Source organism: Myxocyprinus asiaticus, chromosome 41 (genome assembly GCF_019703515.2).
Source record: "Myxocyprinus asiaticus isolate MX2 ecotype Aquarium Trade chromosome 41, UBuf_Myxa_2, whole genome shotgun sequence".
Taxonomy (NCBI): Eukaryota; Metazoa; Chordata; class Actinopteri; order Cypriniformes; family Catostomidae; genus Myxocyprinus; species Myxocyprinus asiaticus.
Genome location: NC_059384.1, coordinates 14,670,479 through 14,677,920, shown reverse-complemented (window position 1 = coordinate 14,677,920; position 7,442 = coordinate 14,670,479).

Genomic DNA, 7,442 nt, shown 5'->3' with positions numbered 1-7,442 from the left:
AGAGAAGTTAATAGAGAGCAATCTTCTTATCAATAAAAACAAATTTAAAAAGATGAGTTTTTAAAGATTTCTTGAAACAATTCAATGTTAGGGCATTTCTAATACATAACACATAAGATACACATAAATATTTTCTCAGGCACTTCTTAAGTCTAAATAGATGCACAACTTTCATAATTTCAGTAGTATACCTAAATGACAATAGTCATTTCATACTGTTCATGTGTTGTACTTGCTATAGTTTACTTACACATTGTTTCTTCAACAAATAGCAATGTCAACTGTAAATCAAGTCAATCACTGAAACAACAGCGCCACCTTGAGTAAGAAAAAGCATGTATAATATGTATGTGTACACATACAGAATACTGAAAATTAACCATTGTTGCACATAAAATCAAAGTGATATAGTATTTATTTGTATGAATATAGTACTCATTTCTTTTGTAAGTAACAAAGTATGTGTGTGTGTGTGTGTGTGTGTACAGGTTTGGGTGGTGTACGATGACATTTTCTTAAGTTTACAAACTGGTAATTACAAGGGTATTATGCTATAAATGTGGTTTATGAGGACATTTCTAGTGTCCCCATAATTCAGATTGCTTAAAAAACATACAAAATTATGTTTTATTGAAAATGTAAAAATGCAGAACGTTTTTTGTGAGGTTTAGGTTTAGGGGTAGGGTTAGGGGATAGAATCTATAGTTCGTACAGTATAAAAATCATTATGTCTATGGAGAGTCCTCATTAGAATAGCCACACCAACATGTGTGTGTGTGTGTGTGTGTGTGTGTGTGTGTTACACTATTTATAAGAGAAAGATTGAGGAATACTAAAGAGGTGTGGGTGAAATGAGGTCCTGGGTCACTAAAGACCCGAGGTATGCATTTGAGAGTAAATTAAGGTTGACTGTAATAATGGCTGTAAAAAAAAATGCATACAATGGCAAAAACATATTGAAATACTACCTGCATTTATGCATGAGAAATCTAAAAACAAAAGGTGACAAAAGGTCCAAACAACTAATGACATCACTTGATTTCAACAGACCTGATCATTCAAAGCGCCCTGTGATCGCCCCATCTCACAGATCTGAGAAGCTCCTTTGAGCTGTAAACAGTTTAGAGAGGAAAATGTTTGTAATCCAAGTCCCATGTTTGGAAATCAGAAGGCCTTTTGTGTAGCACAGATACGTGTGTGTGATGCACTGGTTTGTAGTTTACATCTGGCTGTGCTCTTTGTAAATATACAGGCAGGACTAAGCTCTGTCAGACATGTGCTGCCAAAACACACAACAGCTCTCCTAGAACACAATGGTTGGCCTCTTGTTCAACATCTCCGCAATGAATAAATGAATAACATTGCACCAGAAGAAGTCAGTTACATGCATGTGGGCTCTGAAATTCATTTCAGAGTCTGAATATGCATAACACAGAGATGTTTTGTGAATTTAGGAAGACTGAGAGATGGGATGTTGGCTACCTAAACATCTTTTAATTATTTCAGTTATTCCTCGAAAAACAAGTAATGACAATGACACATTTTGTATACTATAATAATGCATAAAGGCTATGCTAAAATAAACTCACTAGTGTAACCCATTAATGCATACACTGTAAATGCAAAAACAAATCCTGTTGTTTAAAAAACAAAAAAAGTTACATGTACAGTAAAAAAAAAAACTAAAAAAAATTAAAAAAGTCATAAACTTCATTTTAACCTTCTGAAACTGTAAATCTGCTTTTTACTTTATAATGTATTGTTAATCACCATAAAAATTACAGAAGAGCACATGATGACATGAAGTTCATCAATAGAGGCTCTTCCAGGAGCAATGATCAATGAACATGTAGAGACAGTGCTCAGTGTCACTCATACAAACACTAAACACCATCAGAGTAACACATGTGAAATTTAAATAATTCCGTAAACATTAACTAAACTACATCAAATATAACACAGAACACCCCAGTGTATGTAACTGATATTAAAAATAAGAAGTAACAGAACTATTCCCATAAAATATATTGAAATATGATGGATCATGCAGGGAATTGTGGGTACGCCCGATTATTGTTTTTTACTGTAATTTTAACAATAATTTACTGTAAAAAGTGCATGTACTCTCTTGTTAAACAATGTAAATTTTTACCATTAATTATAAAGAAAAACAATGTTTTTTACATCTAAAAAATGTCATTTTTACATTTTAAACTACTGTATTGTATTTTAAAATATATTTTAAAAAAATTACTGTATATTTTACATTTAATACTCGTTAATCAATTAAAGTTTTTATTCTGTAGCCTTTTTTTACTGAACTTCTGAACCATTTACTCACCCTCATGTTGTTCCAAACCTGTCTGATTTTCTTGCTTGAATGAAACACAAATTGAGTTATTTCACAGAAAGTCACTGTTGCTCTTTTTCCTACAAAGAAAATTAATGGTGACCACAGCTGTTCCTGGTTCACTTTCATTATATAGAGAAGACCATCTTGGACATTCTGCTAAATGTTTCCTTATGTGTTCCATGGAATAATTATATGGGTTTGGAACGGCATGAGGCAGACAGAATTTTAATTTTTGGGTGAACTATCCATTTAAACCTTAAGTCTGGGAGTTTGGGGGCAGGACGACAGAGGAGTTAGACCAGGACCCCTGTTCACCTTTAGCTCATGCATTCGCAATATTAGCTCTATTTCCGAAAATGACCAAGCACTCATTACAATTCAGGCCTCTGCTTAAATACTTTTAAAAATGTATTTAAAGTGTTATGAAAGATGACATGTTTACTGTGGTTGCCATAGTGTTGTTTCCAGTGTAAGAAACAATTAAATACAAATATTGAATTGTGCAGAGTGTCAACCTTAGTTCATGGCAGTCCCAGTGGTACATACGTTGGAAGTAAATTAAAAGATGGATTTAGATTTTGGCATTACTTCCTTTGAGTACACATTAAGAAAAAAAGCAAATCCAAACTATTTTACATTAATATTTACACCAATGCCCTTAGCAGACACTTTTTGACTAAAGAGACTTTCAAAAGGTTACTTTTACAGTCCCCTTCAATTAAAGACAGACTTAAAAATGTTATAAATATCAGAAAATGGTGAAATTAAAGGGATAGTTTACCCAAAAATGAAAATTCTGTCATCATTCACTCACTGTCATGTTGTTCCAAACCTGTATGACTTTCTTTCTTCTGCAGAACATACAAGGAAATGACAGCCTCAGTCACCATTCACTTTCTTTGAATGGAAAAAAACATGCCATGAAAGTGAAATGTGACAGAAGCTGCCAGTCCCTAACATTCTGCCTAACATGTTCCACTGAAGAAAGTCAAACGAGTTTGGAACGACGTGATGGTGAGTAAATGATGAAAGAATGTAACTTTTCTCAAGAACTGTAATTTTCAAATCAACAAATGCTTACTTTTTTCTTGCTTATTTTATAATTTCTTTACAAAGTTTTGGAAATCACATTTACCATCCATCTTCTATAGCCGCTTGTCCTATGCAGGGTCGCAGGCAGTGCTGGAGCCTATCCCAGCTGTCTCATGCAGAAGGCAGGGAAACACACTGGATAGGTGGCCGGTCCATCACAGACTTATGTTTGGATAAATCCCAAATGTGTATTCATACATAGCGGTATTTTTATAGTATATTTGAACTTTGATCTGTCTGTCTAAATCATAGTGACATCATACATAAACACAAAAACATCACAAGCAATGTAACAAAATAAAACTAGCAAATACTCATCTCTGGTACATATTTACGTTAGACATTTGCTTTTGCATCTTAAAGATTGTCTATGTATACTGCACAGATTTTGTTTAATTCCAATAGACCTTATTCGAAGCATCTGCTATTTCAGCACGTTGAAAGAATGCACTCCCCACACAGCTGAAATACCCATAACTATTTGTTGATTTTACAAACATTAAAGCTGAAAGTTATAAAAGCCATTTTCCTATTCAGCAATCTGAAGAGCTCCTAAAAAAAAAAAAAAGAGTTCTACTTTGAGGAACAAAATAAACGTAGGCTGGAGCACAAAACAGGCGGTTCTATAACAGAAACTGATCTTTACAAAAATCTGTCGCTAGCAAAAAAAATATAAAAATAAATAAATAAATAAAACTTTTCTTTCGTAATGTGAAATCTACAAAACTGAGCGCTGCTCTTCAAATGTTGTCAATGCTTCAAGGTTTCTTTAGATGTATGGCCTCAACTAAAATGCATTGAACATCAGCAGAGAAATATTGTTTTGTTTGGGAGAAGGAAATAAGACATTTCTCTGTGAGGGATGGTAACATACAACTAGTTTTATCTGTCTTAAGCAATAGTGTCTCCCAAACTTCATCTCAAGCCATCTGAGAGGTGTGGTTTTCTGAGCATATCGGGAAACACAACAGAACAATCTGCCTGGGAAGTCCCAGCGGGTTCAAAACAGCATCTTTTTTGCAAGCATTTGTTTCAGAGGTGTAGCTCTCTGGCTTATTTAGATATCTCCCAGGTCTCCTTACTGTCCCATTTCTTATATATTTTAGTTTGTTGAGAACATCACCTACATGGATACTGGCAATGTTAGCAGCCAGCCATTATGGGATAGGACAATGTAGAGCGACAGGAAGTATTGGGGAGAGAGGGGTAAAATAGTATTGGGACATCTCACAAGCATAATAACTCAGGCCATGAGTGAACATCAAGATTTTCACAGAATAATGTGATCCATTTCGTACAGTACCATATCATATCCAAAGTCATATGGGTTTGTAGGGTGAGTAAATGATGACATAAATTTCATTTCTGGCTGTATTATCCTTTTAAGGTTAACTTTTAGTTCTGTAGTGATTTTAGTTACACAGATGTTTTTGGCAGTCACATCCAACTTTTATTTGAAAGTATGTATTTTGAGTTTAACACACCTGACAGCTGCCTGAGTCGACTGAAAATACACCTAGCCAGTAATAAAGACTAATGATGATAAAAAAAAATAAAAAAAAAAAATAATAAAAAAAGCAATTAGGGAACTGATCTAAACCAGTGTCACAAATACTGAGTTGTTCTATTAATAAAAGTCCTCTAATGTCAGAGCAGCATAAATTATTAGCAATTTGGTCGAAAGTGTGAATGCACAAACATCTGGTGGGATCGCTCAGGTGCAGCATGGTAAATGAAGCGCAGGTGTTTGGAACAGAGTTTATGAATCAAAGAACAGACTCTAAAATAGCTCTTATGATCAGTGGTGAGAGCAGGAGAGAAAGAGATTAAAAAGAAAGAGGGAAGATTAAAGAAAGACAGAAAATAGAAATCCACAAACACAAACAAGCAAGCAGGCAAACAAACACATGAACAAGAGTAGGGAAAAAGACTGAATGTGGAATTATTTTTTTTTTTATCATCCGAGAGACTGTCATTTAAAAAAAATAAAAAAATAGAGCTGTAAGTTGCCTTGGTAAGAAAGAAACTGCCAAGAACATGGATAGGAATAAATAAAATAAATACTGGGAATTCACATCATTTAAAAATATAATTCATATAAATATGAATGTGTGCTTTGCCTATTTTTTGGCATGTATAGTATTTCTATAGAAATTGATGCTAATTGTTGCTGACATTGTTTTCTCAAAACTGACATTGTGAAGTGTTAAAACGGCAGTCATAGCAAAAAAAAAAAAGAAAAAAAAAAACAGAAAACAGCTACTATATCTAATGTATAAGGATCATGAAGGAATGATACATTCGCATGTGCAGAATTTAATTATAGCTGAATCTGTTAAAAATGACAGACCTGAATGCAGAAACCAAATACAGGAATTAGTATTCTACACTTGAGATTTCAGTGGCAAGAGAGACAAAGATCTAATCACTTTTCATCCAGTTTACTGTCCCCAGACCTGGCAAATGGTTTGAGAAAACATCAACCGTAAATGTGTCAATAAACATTAGCATATGACACATAAGCTGAGCATCATCTTTTTGACTGTGTAAGTACTGACTATGACAAGCATCCCATTAGGATCTGTTTGGCTGCTTTGATTTTTGAATTTCCAAGTATTTCAATGGCAGATAAACATTGAAATAATTAAAAATGTTCAGTATTCCAGCCATATTCCTGACTATTACAAGTATAGTTCACCCAAAAATGAAAATTACGTCATCATTCTCTCACCCTCATGTTGTTCCGAACTCGTATGGCTTTCCTTCCACTGTGGAACACAAAAGGAGATGTTACGCAGAATGTTAGCCTCAGTCGCTTTCTCCCCCCCCCCCCCCCTCCCCATACTGTACCATGAAAGTACAAATGGTGACTGAGGTTAACATTCTGCTTACTATAGTTGTGTTTATATTCCACAGAAGAAACTTATATGAGTAAATCATTTTAGAAGCCCATATGATGATGATGATGTGTTATGAATACAATTTACAAGGACAGTTGTCAAAATATCCAAGAGTGGTCGGGTAAACTCTGGCTGACTGTGGATTGTTTAGTGCAAGTCTGTGGATTAACATCAGATGTCCTCTCACAGAGCTAAACAATAGAACAATCTGCCAAGATCACATGACACAGGATACACACAGAGCTACTGGGATAAGTCCCTGTGTCTTAAATGTCATCAAACAACTGTGGAAAATTAGAGAAAAGGTGTGGGGAGAGGGCAGAAATGAAATGCCTCAAGGTCAAACCCTATCCAGGGTTGGAAGGGTTACTTTTGAAAAGTATTCCACTACAGATTACAGAATACATGCTGTATTCTAAATACTTTGGATTACTTCTTCAGCACTGGTAGATTCTTTTCACTTGTTTTGACTATAAAAACTCTGCCAGTACAGTAGGACATAATACACATGTTAAAAATACATTCTCTGAAAAACCTAAATATCTTATGCAGTGTTGTTTCTAAAACAAGATCAATCAAATTGAATACGATTTTTGTCCTAATATCAAAGGTCTTACTAGAAAAAAGAAATTATGATCCAACATGAATTTTCTTGATAAAAAATAATATGATCGTGCCTGGTAAAGTGCATGTAAAATGGCTAGAAAAAGCATTTTAGCTTAGCGTAAAGCTGACAATTTACACAAAGTTTATTTCTGTTTCTTCTGCTCCAATCTTACTTCTCTGTCTGCTCGTATGAATGTAACATCATAAGAAAGTATTTCACCGCTGTTCAAATGCACTTTGGATCGCATCATTTATATGTATAAATGTTTTCCATCTGAAAGGACTAAACATTAAATGAAACAAATGACAATAAAATGCAAAGTAATCTCTTCAGTAATCAAAATACTTTTTGAATGTAACTGTATTCTAATTACCAATGATTTAAACTGTAACTGTAGTGGAATACAGTTACTTATATTTTGTATTTTAAATACGTAATCCCGTTACATGTATTCCATTACTCCCCAATCCCGACCCTATCCAATCACAAA